General features: G+C 40.8%; 1 protein-coding gene across 2 annotated transcripts in view; it reads right to left on the minus strand.

Moving 5' to 3' along the window:
- The window catches only part of LOC124112779 (neurensin-1-like), a 28796-nt gene extending 7486 nt beyond the window's left edge, over positions 1–21310 (minus strand). The window contains exon 1 of one of the 2 annotated variants that reach the window (XM_046472919.2): positions 20758–21310. The gene's annotated coding sequence lies outside the window, so the exon portion shown is untranslated. Of the gene's footprint in view, positions 1–9810; positions 9906–20757 lie in introns of those variants that run through there. The other variant, XM_048399532.1, reaches the window with a different exon arrangement.
- Positions 21311–21929: the final 619 nt, after the last annotated feature.

Consider the following 21929-nt stretch of genomic DNA (forward strand, 5'->3'; position numbering starts at 1 on the left):
GCTGATGTAATAAGGAGCATAAAGATGCTTGTTGGTAGCAGTTAGTAAATTATATTGTTGACAGGAAATAACTACATTGAATGTATTGATCGACGGATCAGTTTACGATATTTATAAATATTTCGTTTTGTTTTTCAAAGCTTTTATATCCATCTACTGGAATCTGTATCCATCTATTCGACATCTATATCCTTCTACACGGTATCTGTATCCATCTACGCGACATCTATATCCTTCTACTGGAATCTGTATCCATCTATATCCATCTGCTCGAATCTGTAGCAATCTATTCGACATCTATATCCTTCTACTGGAATCTGTATCCATCTATTCAACATCTGTAGAAATCTATACGACATCTATATCCTTCTACTGGAATCTGTATCCATCTATTCAACATCTGTAGCAATCTATTCGACAGCTATATCCTTCTACTGGAATCTGTATCCATCTATTCAACATATATATCCTTCTACTGGAATCTATATCCATCTATTCGACATCTATATCCTTCTACTCTACAACTGTATCCTTCTACTCGGTATTTGTATCCATCTATTCGACATCTATACCCTTCTACTGGAATTTGTATCCATCTATTCGACATCTATATCCTTCTACTGGAATCTGTATCCATCTTTTCGACATCTATATCCTTCTACTGGAATCTGTATCTATCTATTCGACATCTATATCCTTCTACTCTAATCTGTATCCATCTGCTCCAGCCGTGAAGATCCGGGGTAGAATAGGTCTTCAGCAATCCATGCTTGCCGTATGAGGCGACTAATGGGATCGGGTGGTCAGGCTCGCTGACATGGTTGATGCATGGCATTGTGTCCCAATTACGTGGACCGATGTTCATGATATCAGTTACTGGAGTATCTGGTCCTGACTCTATTAGTTTCAGACCGCCGTCATATAGATGGAATATTGCTGAGTGCGGCGTTAAACAACAAACAAACTCGACATCTATATCCTTAATCTCGAGATTAAACAGATTATTTTTAGTTTCAACAAAATCAATAAACGTGGTATGGTGTCACATGACACCAACTGGCCCATCACTGGGTTGTCCAGTCAACACTCGTTTGTTACAGACCGCCGACGTACGCTGTTCGGCGTTAGGGAACAAATAAAGGCTCACATTTTATGAAGAATGCTACCGATACAGCAGGACATACTTTCTACTTTCCCCTTTTCGAGAACACCTGGTGTCCTAACTGCTTTTGGGGGGAATCATTCATAAAAAATTGTCTCCACTATTTTGCATTTTACGCCCAATGGATTCCATTTCGACAGATAATCGAGACTGATTCTATTCTATGGCGTTGCTGTTTCATATTTACACTTGCTAAACACTAGGATCAGATATCAAAGTAACTTTAAACGGAGACCTATTTCGTGCTGATACTTCAGAGAGTTATGCATCATTAAATTCTTATTTGAGAATACGCTTTCGGTATTTTCTTCAATGCCGACGGTGTACCAAACTATGGAGTACAGCTGATGGCATTTCAAGTGCAGTTTGAATTCCATGCAATCTTAAACGACAACCCTAGTCAATTGGAAAGAAATCGTGAAGTCTAAAGCAGTGAATACATAATTATGGTGCAGTTGTCCAATGGCACAACAAATCGACGTGCAGAGTAGCGTCCCTTTAGTCGTCCAGAATCCAGTGATTGTGAGTGTTTATCCCAGATTCGACCTGATTATGATTATTGAGTAACCCCGACCTGATCATTCTATATGTGGCATTATTTAAGGGTCGAAATAAGCTGAGTCGATACATAGGATAAGACGATTGATTTTATCGTTCCCAAACTTCAAAACACGTTGAGGTTTTACATCAAACCAGAGCGCACAGGTCACAAATCAGGCATAGTCAAACAGTGTTGGTCGCGGATAGTAGGTGGATGGGTGACGGTGTTCGGCAGCTTGACTACTGAGAGTTTCTATCGCTTTGGTTTTACCCCAAACTGACTCTCATGGTACATGTAGATCCTTCTCAGACAAGCGACTTTCGAAATATGCCTCTGTTCGCCCAATGGGTACCCGGTAGAATAATAAGGTAATGTGACAGTTTATCGAAGTATCGAAGCCAAGCGCCCTTGTCTCCAAATAGGCTTGTCTCGAAGTATAAAGAATGATTTTCTCTCTGACCAAAGGACTTTTGTCTCGCGTTTTTCCATTTGTGTGACACGATGCGCAGCACAAATCTAAACCCAATCAGGCCCAGAGTTAACGTGCCTTCATGTTCTGTTCGTCAAATATTTGCTTTCAGCCCAGATGGTCCGCCCGGAGAGCGGAAGGTCCAGGGTTCGATCCCGGGCCGCGTCATACAAAAAGACGTTAAAAGATTGTACTTGTTGTTACCCTGTCTGGCGCTCGGCATTAAGGGGCTAAAACAAGGACTGGTCGGCTCGGAGTCAGTATACTGTGTCTGAGTGGGGTATTTATGTTAAACGGCGGCATGGTATCTCAGTGAGCTAGCACTATAAATCGGCATCAGTCCGGACTAGTACAAGCAGCCACACACACATACACGTACATGCACGTCGCTATATACGTGCAATAATCTTGGACGCGACGTTAAACCCAATTTCACCTCACCTCACCTTCAGCCCAGATGATTTACAACGCGTCTGTACTCTGGCAAAGTCAAGTTAATACTCTCCCGAGTTGCCTCCATAAGCCGTCTTGCCGATGGTCATGATAATAATTAGTGTCTATTGATGGTGTATGTGGCCCTATTGATTATTGGTGGACAAATTTCGTCTTGTTAGCGTCGATGAAAGATACCTGAAGCCGCGTGTAACTGTATCTCACTGCCGAGCAACTGTGGATTGACTGACTGAGTATGGTTTTACGCCGCTTTTAGCAATATTCCAGCAATATCACGGCGGGGGACACCAGAAATGGGCTTCACACATTGTACCCATGTCGGGAATCGAACCCGGGTCTTCGGCGTGACGAGCGAACGCTTTAACCACTAGGCTACCCGACCGTCCCCGAGCCACTGTGGAAGAGCGCAAGGACAGTTATCCAGCGAAAGTGGAAAAGAGCCTGTGTACATCTCGTTAGTATACAGTAAACTACGTTTATAACGAACACGCTTAAAACGAACTGACGGATATAACGAACTTACTTTTTTGTCCCGACTATTTGCTGAAGTTATGCTGTATATATGCTTATAACGAACTACGGTTATAACGAACTAAAATTAGTGGTCCCTTTGAGTTCGTTATAACCGTAGTTTACTGTATTCCCCTTGTCCTTTAGTGAAGTTCCTAAAAGGGATGCAGCTACAGAAATTCGTTTAAATTTGGTTTCGTTCATCTGTTAGGCAGACATACTTACAACACTATAGTTTTTATCTTTTACTTGATCGACTGTCGACATGTAAAACGGACTGTATCTATTCCAAAGTCTACTATCGTGATGATTGATAGAATGTAGAATTGTGTGAATCTCTAGATCGACTATCGATATTACTTTTAAAAAGTGAAAATAGTTACTGTGATAAACTAACCTTTTCACTAGGGTCCGTGTGTGCAGTTTTTCGTTCTTGTTGTTTGAACTTATACAAAATTAATGACAATGATGATTATTTTATAAAGGATTTAATTTCGCAAGCCCGGTTTTAACTGTACTTCTTGGTTTAACTGTACTTCTTGGTTTAACTGTAGCTCTGGGTTTAACTGTAGTTCTCAGATAAATGTCGTTTAATAATGGTCAACTAGCCAATTCCCTTCAACTAATTTTCCAATTCAAGTAGAAATAAAAGAGAGCAAGGAAACCACCTGTTTCATATTTAAATCTTTATATAAAGATTCAGAGATTCAAAACATTAACCACATGACTTATGACTGTTGAGGTTAAATCAAGCAGCATCTTTCTACGACTATTTCATATCGCGTCTTACGTCAAAGGATTACAGCATAGAAGGCCTTCGAATAAAGTTTTCAATTAGTTTTATGGTCTTAATGGTAATAACTACATTGAATAAAGAAGAAGAATGAACTGAAGAATGAACAATAAAAAAGTTGTCAATGTCAATGTCAACGCTGTCTCCATTGATACGACAGCCTCTTAAAGATATCAAAATTCATATAGAGACGTTGCAGTCAGCAATCTCATACATGTAATAGTTGGATCAAAAGCAGAGTCCATTCTACGATTCCGACTATATCTCGAGCATGTGTTTGTGAGCTGAGACTACCCATTTAATTACACCCGTCACAAACACATGCAAAGGCAAGACATTTATTTATTAGGCAAAAAACGGGTCCTTTTGGCAGAAGTCAAAATATGGAAATGCATCGGAGATACTTTTTGTAACCAATGTGTATAATTTGGAATAGTTATTATTCTTTTCAATGTCTTCCCATAGCTTATTCTTTTCCATAACTGTTAAATGCACGTCTGTTTCTTTATCAAAAAAGCAAATTATGTTTCTACATAATTATACAGCTGTTGTTTATATTAGCACTTCTCATGAATCACCATGGATTACGTAGTATGTCTGATGTAGGGATTAAAAGACATGGCATTACTTGTTATATATAAATATAGGCTGTCAGCACAGACAGGATTCAAATCGAAGACACTGTACCGGAAATGGCTTTTTCCGGTGCATTGTGGAACAAACGTGATGGTGGCTAGGCATTGATTATGGCTGTGTTGGCGGCAATTACGGTAATTGACAGGGATCATCTCATCATAGAAACAATCAATAAGCACTAAATATAGACAGTCGATAATACAAGGTCATGGATTGATTTAGTGCGAGAATATTGTCTCTGGTGGGCATCTGCTAGCCAGGATTTGTTTCTCATGAGATTACACATCCATTAGTTTACATAGACGGCGGTTGCCGATAGCTCGATGGCTTTACATGGAAACACATCATCGATGCTGATAATGCAAATTAATAAGATGACGTGATGCATTACAAAATCCTTAACGCCGTCGTCATCACATTTATTGTTAAATATCTTTATATAATTAATACAAGCGACAATATCCTTTACATAACCATATATAAAACGTCAATGCCAGACTAACCAGTCTCAATTATCTGCCGTAACAGATTCCAGTGGACGTAAACGGCAAAATAGATTGTGAAAAGTCTCCTCGGTTATATCAATGGATCACTAAGAAATCTCGTCTGAAAGAAGAGTCCGTTGTACGATTCTGACTATATCATATACATATGACATGATAATAATGATGATAATAATGATGACACCAAGAGTTCGTGAAAAGCCAGGAGTCATACCATCCGCTGAGGTGACGGGCAATAAGATTGTAAACTGACCTTTTGGGCATGTAACAAATAGCATTTTCGATAAGCAATAACACTGTTATTGTCCCCCAAGAGAGGTGGGTAATGTACCGGTGTTGGTGATGGTGTAGAAGTAGTTTTAGAAGCTGTGGTAGATGTAGAAGCATTGGCGGTGTCTCTGGCTGTGATGGTGTGATAATGTGTGGTCCTATAGAACAGGCTACACGTATGACGATGTACATCCGTCACCTCTCCATCCCTTCCCATTACCTGTCCTGAACGACACGAGTGGTCACGAATGTGCAATGGTTTCCATCACAGGCGCCACAGTTTCCCTGAGTGTGCCGAGACCTGTGATCGTGGGTTCGAATCCGGCTCGCTCTGGTTATGCTTCTTTGTTATTTGGTTTAACGCTGCTTTATCATCAGTTATCTAGGCGTATCAGCCCGGTGTGTGTTAGAAACCCGAGGTGATGCAGGTGTTTGACATTTAATACTTTGGTGCAACCTACGAGTACGAGTACAGTGCTAGGAACATAATCAGAGTTAATCTGGGATTCGAACCAGGGAGTTTAGGTTTCTGGCCAGCCTATGGTCAGTTATATCCGGTCCCATTCCCTATTTTGACTTGTACCATATGTTCCCCTATTTTTCGAGTGAACAGTTGACTTGCCTTTGCATGTGTTTGTGACGGGTGCCATCTTGGTTCAAGCGTCAGGTATTTTCTCTGTTTGGTAACCATTAATAAACACATGCTCATTATATAGTCGGAATCGTACTTTTAAGCAGAGAATTCTTATGAATATGGAATACATTTTGTCACCTTTATCTAGACGACAGGGCCACCAGTGTGGTGATTAAAATATTCATTGACATACCAGACATTACTGTTTTCAACGTCCAGGTTGCTGTTGAATGGTGGCTACATCCCCGAGGCCATTATTGTTATGCACACAACGCGTGTCGTGGAATGGGGTAATCAAAGATCTTGTGTGCGTTAATCAGTCTAAGAGTACATCAAGTTGACATTTGGAAGAGGTCCCCGCGGACGATTATTGAATTCCGTTCGTTCCTTGTGCATACCTTATTTATGGAATAAAACACAGAAATTTAATATAACACCCCCGGTGCAATTTCACGATTCCATTTTTGAATTTAAATTTGAGAGCAGAACTTACTTCAAACAGGAAACGATCGATTCTGAAATTTCACAATTTCACCAAAATTGCAAAATAAATAAATTTTCTTTGACCAGCTTATATTGTGATGTGGTTAGCGTAATGAGAAACTGATCTCGGGATTAATACAGGGACGCTAGTGTGCGTGTACTAGTTATAGCATGGGCGTATAAATGCAGCAATTGGTTGCGGAGACTTGACAGATTATGCTGTCCAACACCACGGAATGAATATGCCCCAGGGACACGCCAACGCAACTTCACTGCAGTGCCACACTGTTGTTGTTGGAGGCTTGAGGAGTCTTAGAACTAGTTCTATAATAATAAAAGGTATAATTTATCTAAAACTTAAAATGACATTGCCGAGGTGAAATAACCGACTGCCAGTACTTCTTTCATTATCTACCTTCGTCATATATCAAGCGCTGACTAAATGAGCATGCTATCATGCTCTTTACGCAACCTTCAGCAATATTCCAGCAATATCACGGAGGGGGACTCCCAAAATGGGCTTCACACATTGCACCCATGTGGGGAATCGAACCCGGACCTTCGGTGAGACCAGCGAACGCTTTTACTACTAGGCTACCCCAGATCGCTGACTGAAGAATCCATTTATATCAATTTGTATAAATAATTCATTGTGATTTTATGACGTCAGTTTCGTCTCAAATGAACTGTGACTATTGCATACGTTATTACAGATTCTTGCATAAATTACATCATCAAGATAATTATCAGTGAAGCATGACAATTATTTACTATTTCTACTTCAGGAATATACATGTATATACATTTGGAATTTAAGCATTGTTGCAAACGGAAATACATAGGTTCTTTTCCCCCAGTCAGTAATATCCGTTTACATATTAATGGATTGATGGTTCAACTAGTTTCATCGTATAATCAAGAACTGGTTTATTCTGTTTGATGCGACGTGACTAGTTGGCAACTAATGATGATACAGTACACATGGACTGATCATTGCATAAGTAAGCATATCGATCTATAAACAGTTACACAAGAGGACAGATACGCTGAGTTAAATAAGTACACTTCGATGTCGCTAGATAAGTAGAAAATATTTTTCCTTCTGTTGAAAGATATCACTAAAGATATGTCTGTCGTCCCGTCTCCATACTGTTCTGTCCACACCGGAAATATGAACAGGTCACGTGGTATGGTTGATTTCCCCATTTTAGACTGGTTTTCTGACTATGAGTATGAGCGCAAAACATTTTGTTTTGAAGATACCAATTAATGCCGGGACGTTCCAACCAAGTTCATTTATCTCATGTATATGTCTCCGCTAATTTGAAACCGCAAACCACGGCAATATTCCTGCGTACTACGTCAGTACTACAGAAGAAGAGTATCTGGCGATCACCTAAACTACACTAACTCACCACAACCCAATAGGATTGGGTAGCTTAGTAGGTCAAACGTTTGCTTGTCACGCCAAACACCCGGGTTCCATACCATTCGTATGACTTTGTTGACACTCCACCACAAATACGAGACAGTAAAGAGCGGAAAATGTCAAACAAATTCATTCAGAGGTTTATACATAACAAGAAGCATACATGCAACCAATGGCACATATTTAACAAGAAGTATATAAATAGAAATAAGTATGTGTAGAAAACTAAAAAAATGGATATATTGGTACATGTACATCTGCCTACAAAACCAACAGGAGGGAAATATGTGTATGTAAATCTGTCTACAAAACCAAAAAGAGGGGCATATCTCCATGTAAATCGTAATACAAAACAAACAAGAGGGAAATATATGCATGTAAATCTGAATACAAAACCAACAAGAGGGAAATGTCTGCATATAAATCTGTCTACACAACCAACAAGAGGGAAATATATGCATGTAAATCTGTCTACAAAACCAACAAGTGGGAAATATCTGCATGCAAATTTGCATACAAAACCAACAAGAAGGATATATACGCATGTAAATCTGTCTACACAACCAGCAAGAGGGAAATATCTGCATGTAAATCCGTCTACAAAACCAACAAGAGGGAAATATCTGCATGTAAATCTGTCTACAAAACCAAAAAGAGGGAAATATCTGCATGTAAATCTGAATACAAAACCAACAAGAGAGAAATATCTGCGTGTAAATCGTAATACAAAACCAACAAGAGGGAAATATGTGTATGTAAATCGTAATACAAAACCAACAAGAGGGAAATATCTGCATGTAAATCTGTCTGCAAAACCAAGAGGGAAATATCTGCATATAAATCTGTCCACAAAACCAAAAAGAGGGAAATATCTTTATGTAAATCTGTCTTCAAAACCAACAAGAGGGACATATATGCATGTAAATCTGTCTACAAAACCAACAAGAGGGACATATCTGCATGCAAATTTGCATACAAAAGCAACAAGAAGGATATATACGCATGTAAATCTGTCTACAAAACCAAAAAGAGGGAAATATCTGCATGTAAATCTGTCCACAAAACCAACAAGAGGGAAATATATGCATGTAAATCTGTCTTCAAAACCAACAAGAGGGACATATCTGCATGCAAATTTGCATACAAAACCAACAAGAGGGACATATCTGTATGCAAATATGCATACAAAAGCAACAAGATGGGTATAATTGAACGTAAACCGTTATACAAAACAAGACGGAAATATATGCATGTAAATATGTATACAAAACCAATACGATGGAAATTTATGCATGTAAATATGTATACAAAACAACTGGACGGAAATATATGCATGTCACCAACAAGACGGAAATATATGCATGTAAATATGTATACAAAACCAACAAGACAGATATATATTGGTGTACATATATTTGTAATATACTTAACAAAATGTAATACATGCAACTAAACGTGTATATAATAAACGAAATATATGTAATATCATATTTTTATATGGACTTTCAACTCTTTTATGACAGAAACAGTATTCCTAGAGGACACGGGTACTCGTCTCAACACCTTCACGTCAACGATAAACATGGAAATTGAAAATCCATACAAATCCTGTTGTCAATTGTGAATGAGCAAATGCCAGTTACCAGTACAAGCCCTGTTGTCCATTGTGAATGATGAAAAACTCGCTACCAGTCCCTAACGGCAGACTGAAATATACACACGACGGCAACCAGAGGCGTCGTTGACAAAGACGTCATCCAACACAAACCGAAACCTTACAACAGGAATATCACAGCCATAGAGTCCTTATTGACAGTGACAGAGATGGGAAGTCAGACAAACTACATCAATTACAGACGCATGTGCTACTTCCATGCTATGAACATTCACAGAGGATGTACATATCAAGACCAGCTGACAAACTCACCGAGAAGCTCCATGACTGACGCTTGTCAATAACACTGGCAGATGATAAGTATGCGTGAGACAATACTATGAGCGTCAATAAAGACCTCAGTGACGACAGACACGCCCACGGTGTGTATAGTCTCTGGCTCCATCCCGTTGATGACAGGGCCGTGGTGTATAGTTAAGGTTCAAGAACAACGGGTGAGTTTAAGGTGTGTCGAGGAAATCTGGTTTGAATACGTTTGTGTTTGATAATGATTAGAGTGTTAAGATATTCAAATGGATTTGTTTCTGCATACAAATTGCACATCCGACATATGACATACATGTATGTAGGTGGTGCTAAAAATAATCTCTTCCTGATCAGTCAATATCTGACCGCACTATCTGATCCTCTGTCTATAGCAGTCACACTGACATATCAGGGCCTTGAGAACAAGGAGGGCTTGGGCTATTCTATGCATTTCAATATACAAATATATAATAAAACTTTCATATCAGAATTTATGTGTAGATTAAATATCACTCATCAACATTGTTGTAGACTCAAATTTCTGTTGTGCCTTTATAAATGTAGAAACAATAAGTTTTGTTTGTTTGATGTTTAACGTCACACTCAGCAATATTCCAGCTATATGACGGCAGTCTGTAAATAATCGAGCCTGGACCAGACAATCCAGTGATTGACATCATGTGCATCGATCCACGCAATCGGGATACGATGACATGCATCAACCAAGTCAGCGAGCCTGTGACCACCCGATCCCGTTAGTCGCCTCTTACGACAAGCATCGTCGCCTTTTACGTCAAGCATGGGTTGCTGAAGACCTATTCTACCCCGGATCTTCACGGGTCAAAAACATTAGGTAAATTCATGCATGTTATTACACAGTTCCGCTGTAGGGCACATGAGACAGGTAGATACTAGTATTTACAAGGCCCTGGACCGCCTCCGTGGTCTAATGGTAGAGCGTCCGCCCGGAGAGCGGAGGGTCCGAGGTTCGATCCCCGTTCGCGTCATACAAAAAGACGATAAAAGATGGTACTTGTTGTTACCCTGTCTGGCGCTCGGCAATAAGGGGCTAAAACAAGGACTGGTCGGCTCGGAGTCAGTATACTGTGACTGCATGTCACGAGATGAGAGATGAAGATTGCGTTTCATACGGCACTGGCCGTTGCATCCATAGAAGCAGCATCAAATAACATATGTTTCTAGTGAGTGAGTGAGTTAAGATTTATAGTCACATCGGCAGTATTTCAGCCATATCGTGACGAAAGATTTGTTTCCAAACTGGTTAAACTGGCAAAAGTATTTTGATAAGCGAGTGCGTGAATGATATTTTCAGGGCGTAATATTCCAGCTACAGGGCTACAACGTGTACATAAATGGGTCTGCGTCACAAACGAGAGGTTGATAGCATGAGCAGCCACTCTGAACACGATCTGTCATTTCTGCTGAAAATAGACCTCTGAAATTACTGGTAGCCATTGTTAGCCAGGGCTAAATTTGACCCGTTGACTTCGCTAGCACATGACCGTCACGTGATGTAAACATCCCAGCATGCAGTCTGCAACCGTGAACGCCTTGTCAGATGGAAACGTCACAGAAAACTTGTAACTGGTAGTGGTATGTGACTGTGAACGCCGATATCTAATATATTTTTGGCAAATTCAATGACCGTTTGTAGTCAAGGACAGCCATGATGATTCTAGTGCGGGAATCTTCGTGCGTTGTAGTGTCACCAGGTTGTAACTTTATTTTAAAAAGGTTGTATACAAGTATCTTTGGATTATATTTAGGAGGCATGTTTACTTATGATCCTGTATACCCACAAGTTGATCCGTTTTCTACATCCACAACCGAGTCTTCCTTGCGGTTACGACCGCCTCCGTGGTCTAGTGGTAGAGCGTCCGCCCGGAGAGCGGAAGGTCCGAGGTTCGATCCTCATACCAAAAGACCTTAAAATATGATACTTGTTGTTACCCTGTCTTGCGCTCGGCATAAAGGGGCTAAAACAAGGACTGGTCGGCTCGGTGTCAGTATACTGTGTCTAAGTGGGGTATTCGTGTTAAACCGCGGCATGGTATCTCAGTGGGCTAGCACAATAAATCGGTATTAGTCCGGACTAGTACAAGCAGCCCCACACACACGTGCTATATAAGTGCAATAAACCAAATTTCACCTCACATCCTTGCGGTTACGGAAAGGCGCGAGAATTGCCGAATGCATGAGCAACGTTCGGTTACGATGACACGCAATCAACCAAGTCACAGAACTTTTGCACCCGAACCCACTTTTAGTGTATCTCACAAGCATGAGGTGCCCGCCGTCTGTCCTCACACGGGATCCCACGCGGGCATTTCTACACGCACGTAGAATGTTGTACTCGGAGTTGTGCCTCGTTACTAATCTTTCCTCATAATGCAGACAAAAATATAAAAGAAAAAAACTATTTTATTTAATGTTTCATTCTTAATTTCATAACAAACATTGTTTTCCAGTTGTATACTACTGAAAAAAAGTTAAGGATCACGCGATTCTTTCATATTACTGTGGTTAATCTGTCATACCATGACATATGAAGTACAGTTAACTACGATTATAACGAACTCAAAGGGACCACTAATTTTAGTTCGCTATAACCGTAGTTCGTTATAAGCATATATACAGCATATATACAACAAATGGACGGGACTAAAAAATAAGTTCGTTATATCGGTCAGTTCGTTATAAGCGTGTTCGTTATAACCGTAGTTTACTGTATAGTAATAGGAAAGGACGGGTCGTCCTTAACCTTTTTTGAGTAGCACATATTTTTAATACAAAATAGTGAGGGTGATATTTCAGTAGAAGTATCCTTTCAGCAAAGATGATGGGGAATTTAATATTACGCTTCTCTAATTCTACCCATTTGGGAAATCGACTCCATATCTTCCATGCTACAAGCGAATGCACTAGCCACAGCACAAAGCCCTGTCGATAAAATGGCTAGCTGTACCAATCCTTGGTCTCCCTCACGGTGGTTTTGAGATCTGCGAGAACAAGAGTGCACGCAATATCCTGCAGTACTTCTTCGTTAGCTCAATCTAATAGACGGACGTGTTGACAACGGCCGACATAAGTTCTCAGTGCACGCAAACCTCCCTTACATCTATGACGGTGTACGCGACGAACATGCACATAAACCCATAATTGATTTTTGAAATATGACCTTTTTGGACAAAAACGCAAGCTGGTAATCTGAGCGTCTGTGTTTAGCTATTGTCAAAGGAAATGGTTTTTATGCTTATCTCGTCAATCAGACTCCCCAGAAGAAGCTGATGTATCGTATTAAAAGTGTTCGGGTCTCCACCATCAGAAGCTGGAACTGACCTTCGATTTAAAAGCCTATTGCGTGTTCAAGTTACATGACGAACGATGGGGAACGATTGATGAAGGGCATTGGTCTGAGACAATTCGTCCTGGAGAGTCGTCTCCCTTAGCTAACATTTTCCATTGATATTTTGTTCGAATCTCAGATCGTTTTTCGATATCGTAACTGAAGTTATAAACATTGGCTAACTCTCTTAAGACATTGGTCATCGTTAAATGAAAAGACTATTGTTTACATCCATCACATGTGTAATATGTTTGTTTTGTCTCATTGTGCCAATGGCATTGACCATTTATATGTATATAGGAATCCTTGCAATACCCGGCATAGTTCGATGATATCTTGGCGTAGTGCTTGTGCCAGTGTATTCCGTCTCATTAGTTTAGTGTATCCTTGACTGAGATATGATTTCAAATGTTACGAAGATCGGACACTAAGAGTTATCTATAACGACAGAAACTGAGTGAGTGAGTTGGGTTTAACGCCGCTTTTTAACAGTATTCCAGTCATATCACGGCGTGTCAGCTTAATGTGGGAGGAAAGCCCCAAGTGATGCAGGTCTTAGACGTTTACCACTTCGGTGAAACCCACGAGCACGGGAATGGTGCTGACTAACCTAGACACATAATCGGGGCGAACCGGGATTCGAACCCACAATCATAGGTTTCTGGCGTGCCCAAGGGACGCAACTCTGCACAGCGAATTGTGGCGCCTTAGGCGACTGGGCCACCCGTGCCGCCGACAGAGACTGAAGCTGTCTAAAAGGGGTATATACTCCACCGCCTGCACCCTGAACCCCACCCAATCTAATCTAGGCGTTGTTTCTAGTGTATTGTTGTGAAATCAAGACGTTTTAGATAGGATATTACTTTATGTTATATTAATATATCTTATAAAAAAAAATCAACAGACAACCAAAGTGGTGTTTGAATGACAAGAATCAAATATTCTAGGACTGCCTATATACCCGATCCTAATGACCCTGAACGAAACGAGATTTGAAAGGTACAAGCACGAAACAGAATGAATAAAGAATAAAGTTTAAATCCATAAGTCGGATCTGTCTTCATTGACACTACACCTTCTAAACTGCCCCTTAAACATTAATGGTATTAAAACATCACCCGTGGTTTGCTCGCACCAGATCCAAACTCATCTTTATTTGGTTGACACTGAATTCTGTATCTCCAGTCCCATCCCCATACGAGTATCGGAACTATACATAGCTGTCATCCGGCAGCTGGATTAACGGCAGTCGGAACCCCTGATTTGAAATTCAGATCACCAATCCGCCAATACTGGCATAAAAGTCAGGAGCGTCTCGCGTAGCTCCGTAAAACAGATTACCTCAGCCCAGAGTGGAAGCTAGGGACATGTTCATTGTTTTCGTCTCGGAATAGCCGCTATATAATGTCCGGTATTCAACGCCAAGGACTGTCTGACATACAATAAACGTTTGATTTACGTTGCTAAAGATATATAAAAATACTTCTTATTGTTTAAAAATCTCTCTTAGGTTTTTTATGAAACCTGAAAAGATTAAAATAATGTGAACGCAAAGTGGTGTCCTACTTTTGATGTGATAAAACTGCAATTACTGCCGACAGGTTTTGTTCATCACATATATTATATATATGTTTGTCATTTACGATAACATCAGTAAATTCAACGAGATATTTCCTTGCATTGCAACTGCGACGCACCGACAACAATGACATTGAATAAGTCTGTAATTCTCTAGAAAGTAAGTCGCAGTTTGTTTGTTTTCAGGGGGTCAACAGAACGCACATTCGTCACCACTCGCCCCTTTCCGTAACCTGCAAGAAGACTCGTCCCCCTATCGATGAATGTTATGTGCGAAAATACGACAAACCAATCAGAATGCGCGTATGATTTCAAGTTCTTCGTCAAAGAATCCTACAGAAATAATTTTTGATTTTACATATATCTTACATCTAAAAATATACCCAAGACACAGTTAAATGTGTTCAATCATACTGTATAATTCCGCATGTCCCGATGTGCTTTAAATTGCATGTGAAATATATATATAATATATGCATTGGGGAAATTAACCATTAGCAACGAGTTGACAATTGTTTTAGGTATGCCCGTTTGCGCTAAGACGGAACCCGGTCGCAAAAATGGCCATGAGATGGACACGAGTCGCTATTCGGCTTGTCCCGGAATAACACGAGTTGGTCACGAATGCAGAACGCAAAGTAAGGGTCTTAAAAATAAGATGTAATAATTGATACATTAAATGTATCAGAGTTATCCGCCCTTCCTGAAGAAAACGATCAGTAAAACATACTTCGACGGGCAGCTTTAAGGGGCAATGGAAAATATCCAAGGCGGAAAGAAACATCAAAACAATAAACCGCTCCCAGCATATATCAACGCGTCATATGTTTGTGTGAAGAACTTTAATCATAGGTATTTATGGCATATCCGAAGGCTGAGTTCCTCCATTGTGACATTGACGTCATACGCCTCATATGTAAGTCCATTTGGCTTATCCCCATTGATGAAAAACTGTAGCTTCCAGCACCATTTCCAAACTCCCTCTCGCTCCTCCCTCTCTCACCCACGGATCCCTGTAGTGTTTAACAATGTGAAAGCATGACATGGTCCAAGATCATAGGCAGCCGTTGACTACAATGTCGCCACAGACGTGAGCGTGTACAACTGCAACTACACCGTGAACATGTACCTACAGACCACAAATCACGGTACACCAGTCCTCCAGCTAAACACGGACATCGCTTATTACGACTATGTATTGATTGCGGGTGGAGGCCAAGCAATCAGAATGACGTTACTAATGGCTGTTTGATGTCAGCTGACACTTAACCCATGTAAATACGGCCGATGACAATGTAACCATTGAGAGAAATGAAACTCTTTTTGATTAACATGCGATGAGAGCGTTTAGAGGGGCAAATCTACATGTAAGTGCATTGTAGTGTTTGATGAAGATTAACTTTCTCTACGATGCACTGCGTCAATTTGATTCAGAGAGTGCTCGTGTACACAGAAGCCTTTGGGGTACATAATTGCTGAAATTGTCGGGAAACTGAATGCTAAAATAAATGCGAATGTTTGGTTATAAATTTGGTAATTAAATTACTGAAAATTTGGTTGGTCCTTTATGATAGATCACATAGCCCAATACGGATGTAATGGTTATTTGGACATTATTTAGCTGATCCCTTTTACCTGAAACGTGTTCCTGTGACTATAAGGTTTTTCCCGGTCTCCTTGACTAACATCTATTCCCGGGAATATGCCGCACCAACGTATCACATAAATATACACCACACTACACAGAACCGCATCCCACAAATATACCACACTACACAGAACCGCATCACAAAAAAATACACCACAATACACAGAACCGCATCCCATAAATATACACCACACAGAACCGTATCCCATTAATATACACGACACTTCACAGAACCGCATCCCATAAATATACACCACACTACACAGAACCGCATCCCACAAATATACCACACTACACAGAACCGCATCCCATAAAAATACACCACACTACACAGAACCGCATCCCATAAATATACACGACATTTCACAGAACCGCATCCCATAAATATATACCACACTACACAGAACCGCATCCTACAAATATACACCACACTAAACAACCGTATCCCATAAATATACACCACACTACACAGAACCGTATCCCATAAATATACACCACACTACACAGAACCGCATCCTACAAATATACACCACACTACACAGAACCGTATCCCATAAATATACACCACACTACACAGAACCGTATCCCATAAATATACACCACACTACACAGAACCGCGTCCTACAAATATACACCACACTACACAGAACCGTATCCCATAAATATACACCACACTACACAGAACCGCATCCCATAAATATACACCACACTACACAGAACCGCATCCCATAAATATACACCACACTACACAGAACCGCATCCTACAAATATACACCACACTACACAGAACCGTATCCCATAAATATACACCACACTACACAGAACCGTATCCCATAAATATACACCACACTACACAGAACCGCATCCCATAAATATACACCACACTACACAGAACCGCATCCTACAAATATACACCACACTACACAGAACCGCATCCCATAAATATACACCACACTACACAGAACCGCATCTCATAAATATACACCACACTACACAGAACCGCATCTCATAAATATATACCACACTACACAGAACCGCATCCCATAAATATACACCACGCTACACAGAACCGCATCCCATAAATATACCTCACTACACAGAATCGTATCCCACAAATCAACCACACCACCGCATCCTACAAATATACCACACTACACATAGCCGCATCCCACAAATATACACCACACTACACAGAACCGCATCCAACAAATATACCAAACCACCGCATCCCACAAATATACACCACGCCACACAGAACCGTACCCCACAAATATACTACACTACACAGAAACGCATCCCACAAATATACACCACACTACACAAAATCGTATCCCACAAATATACCAAACCACCGCATCCCACAAATATACGCAACACTACACAGAACACCGTCCCACAAATATACTACACTACACAGAACCGTATCCCACAATTATACCCAACTACACAGAACCGCACCCCACAAATATACCATCACCGCATAAATATACAACACACTTCAAAGAACTCCATCCAACAAACAATCCGCACCACCGTATACCACGAAAATGCACAACACAGAACCGCATCCCACAAGTATAGCATATCACACACACAGAACCGCATCCCACAAGTATAGCATATCACACACACAGAACCGCATCCCACAAGTATAGCATATCACACACACAGACCCGCATTCCATATACAGACCGCTACATACAGAGGCCCTCATCACAAATATCATTACACACAGAACCGCACACCGGCACCCCGTATATATACCACACCCTACAGAGGCCCGCATCCCAGGCAATTAGCATCTTACACATCAATACCATATTACACACACAGAACACACACACACACCGCATCACACACTGAACACACACACATACCGCATCACACACATCAGTACACACGCATACGACATCACACACAGAACACTACACACACATACTGCATCACACACAGAACACTACACACATATACCGCATCACACACAGAACACTACACACACATACCGCATCACACACAGAAAACTACACATTCATACCGCATCACACACAGAACACTACACACACGTACCGCATCACACACAGAACACTACACACACATACCGCATCACACACAGAACACTACACACACATACCGCATCACACACAGAACACTTCACACACATACCGCATCACACACAGAACACTACACACGCATACCGCATCACAGACAGAACACTACACATTCATACCGCATCACACACAGAACACTACACACACATACCGCATCACCCACAGAAAACTACACACACAAACCGCATAACACACAGAACACTACACACACATACCGCATCACACACAGAACACTACACACGTATATTGCATCACACACAGAACACTACACACACTTACCGCATCACACACAGAACACTGCACACACATACCGCATTACCAACAGAACACTACACACACATACCGCATCACACACAGAAAACTACACACACATACCGCATCACACACAGAACACAACACACACATACCGCATCACACACAGAGCACTACACACACATACCGCAACACACACAGAACACTACACACACTTACCGCATCACACGCAGAACACTGCACACACTTACCGCATCACACACAGAACACTACACACAAATACCGCATCACACACAGAACACTACACACACATACCGCATCACACAAAGACTACAAACACATACCGCATCACACACAGAACACAAAATACACATACCGAATCACACAGAAGACTACAAACACATGCCGAATTACACACAGAAGACTACAAACACATACCGCATCACACACAGAACACAACATACACATACCGCATCACACACAGAAGACTACAAACACATACCGCATCACACACAGAACACTACACACACATACCGCATCACACACAGAACACTACACACAACTGTTCAAGATTAACAGGGTCCGGAATTTCATTTTCATTTTATCAATATATTGAAGTAATTCGTTTAATATAGGTCCGGGTAGTTTATGTTTGATTGCTATTTGCTGCACTGACGGCGATAAGACAGATAACAGCGGCCATGCTTAATGTTGGACCAGCAATCCCTCAGCAAGGACTGGCCTCCACGGGTTAGGTAAAAACGGAGTAATGTTTCCTGTCAAACTAGCGAAGGTTTCAAATCATACAGCTGATGAAACGTTTATCTTAACTGTCAACTGTTAACTGTCACAAATATTAAACCAAACATCGTAATAATAATTAAATACAAAAACCGGAACGGAACTGCAACAAGGCCGGATCATGGTTTTTGCTAAAGGCTGTTCACTTAAAATACAACAGTGCTGAAACATATTTACGGAAATAGTTTGTTAGGCAAAAATTAGTCTATTAAAAGAATGTTATCAGTCATTAAGTTAAATGGGGGGTTTTAAACGTCAAAAGGATCGCTAGGCTTCAAGATGTATCCGGGCACTATGGCCACCCACACTGGAAGACATATGGTCAAGCTTGGCAAATCAGAACAAATTCTTCCGTCATGAAGCACACGTTTCAATTAAGCATTTAACATAAGTTTCAAAACGTGCCATCACATTTATAAACAAAAACATTATTTTATTATAATTTATCCAATGAAATCCAAACAACATTTCCTGAAGAGAACACTATTTCAAACGAAGTGCTTGAACATATGTGTCCCAATGATTCATTCACATATTCAATGATTCACTGAACAAAAACATTCTTATAGAATCGAGGTAAAATATTCAGCAAATGATATCAACAACTGACTCTCTGCTGTATCTATCATGTGTTGGTTGCGGCAGTCTAGCGTACAAAGGGATACGTCATAAACACCCAATAAACCAACAATGACACGGCTTAACCATTGATGACAAAACCAATACATATGGAATGACACCTCCCACCCACACAATAACCTGCTCTCTAGCGTAATTGTATTGAAGTTCTTGCACGGCACATAAACAAGTATTTTATTATTGACGATTGTCATAGGAATATGTGGATTTGGGCCAAGGAACGATCAAAATCTGTCAGGATAATTCTACCGGGTCATTGAAATTGATGGACAGGTCGTTAACATTCGCGTAGGCTGCTTTCTATCGCGTCTCACACAAACAAGGGGGAATTTCACGAATTGATCATGTTCCGTGCGACTTAATAGACCTGGGTTCAGAAGTGGCAAATGATTGATCAAAGCTTGGGGAGTTAAGCGATAATAAAAATACAAACTTGATTCACCAAGAGGTTAATAGCGGCTTAACCATCAAAACAGGCTGTTGTTTTTGGTGCCATTTATCACCATGGATACGGCAATTAGATTTTTGGAATATTATGAAATCAATTAAAGTACACTTACCGGCATTATGGTCGCAGTGTTTCCTTGCGGTACAACCCAGTTATACGCGTGGAGGAAGTTCGGCTGACCGTATAGCGGTCAGTTCCATAGCTATGGCTAGGGTTATTATTCGCCTTGCACTGACCGTCAATGGCACGCTTCCCTATACTGTAGCGAGCGCTCCCGATACGGAGGCCATGCCACAACTTGGCACATCCAATATCACGGCAATATCGATTAGGCAGGAGATTGCACTGCGCATGCGCGACAATGTCCTTGACAAAGGGCGAGGCGTATGCCAAATACGGCGGAGCTCATTGACCGCCGGTTTCTCAGCAGCGTGGCCATGTGAGGTGTTTATAGTGCTTGGTGATACTAGCGGGGAAAAACGCGTCAGAATTAATTCTCTTCTCACGTCGGTCCACTGTTATCGGTCAGTTGTGAGTATATTAAGCTGCCAAAATCAGCTTTGTCTTTGGCTTGGTGTAAGGGTGATTATTGCCAGCGATCACACAAACATGACAGGTTGTCAACAAGAAGAATTCTGTCACTTCTAGGTTCCCGTAATACTCACACAGAAAGTCCACGTAAGAGCACAAAAATCCCTAACATCAAAAAGCCTCAATCAATAACAGACCTTCCTTATCAGCATTGAAAACTCGGTAACAACGCACAAACAGTTGATGACGTCACAGAGACCCTTGGCAATGTCATAGTAACCAATGATTATGGCAACGACATCTTTCACACTTGTATAGAAAACATTGTTAATAGGACAAAACTCCTCAATTATATAGAGACAGATAACGTCAGCGCTAGACAATAACCAGTCTCGATTATCTGCCGAAAGAAACCCATTGGGCTTTAAAGGCAAAATAGTGGTGAAAATTACATGAATGTATCACTGAAAATCTGTGATGAAAAGTATAAGAATGTCTGGCTGTTCCGTAGCACCCGCCACTCAGACAAATTGCAGATAAAGTCACTTCTGTTCGTTGCTGAACCCGCACCACACCTGACAGTACTTCTACCATGTGACAGCGGCCTGAAGACATTCAAGTCTGGACCAGACAATTCAGTGATTCAGTTACCCAGTGGAGGCCCATAACACCGATACCTCCACACCATGTCAGACATTTTGTTAACTGCTCACAAAGCCTTGAAAACCGAATAACAGCGGTAGGGTTAGATAC

Source organism: Haliotis rufescens, unplaced genomic scaffold (assembly GCF_023055435.1).
Source record: "Haliotis rufescens isolate VD_foot unplaced genomic scaffold, xgHalRufe1.0.p SCAF_2, whole genome shotgun sequence".
Lineage (NCBI taxonomy): Eukaryota > Metazoa > Mollusca > Gastropoda > Lepetellida > Haliotidae > Haliotis > Haliotis rufescens.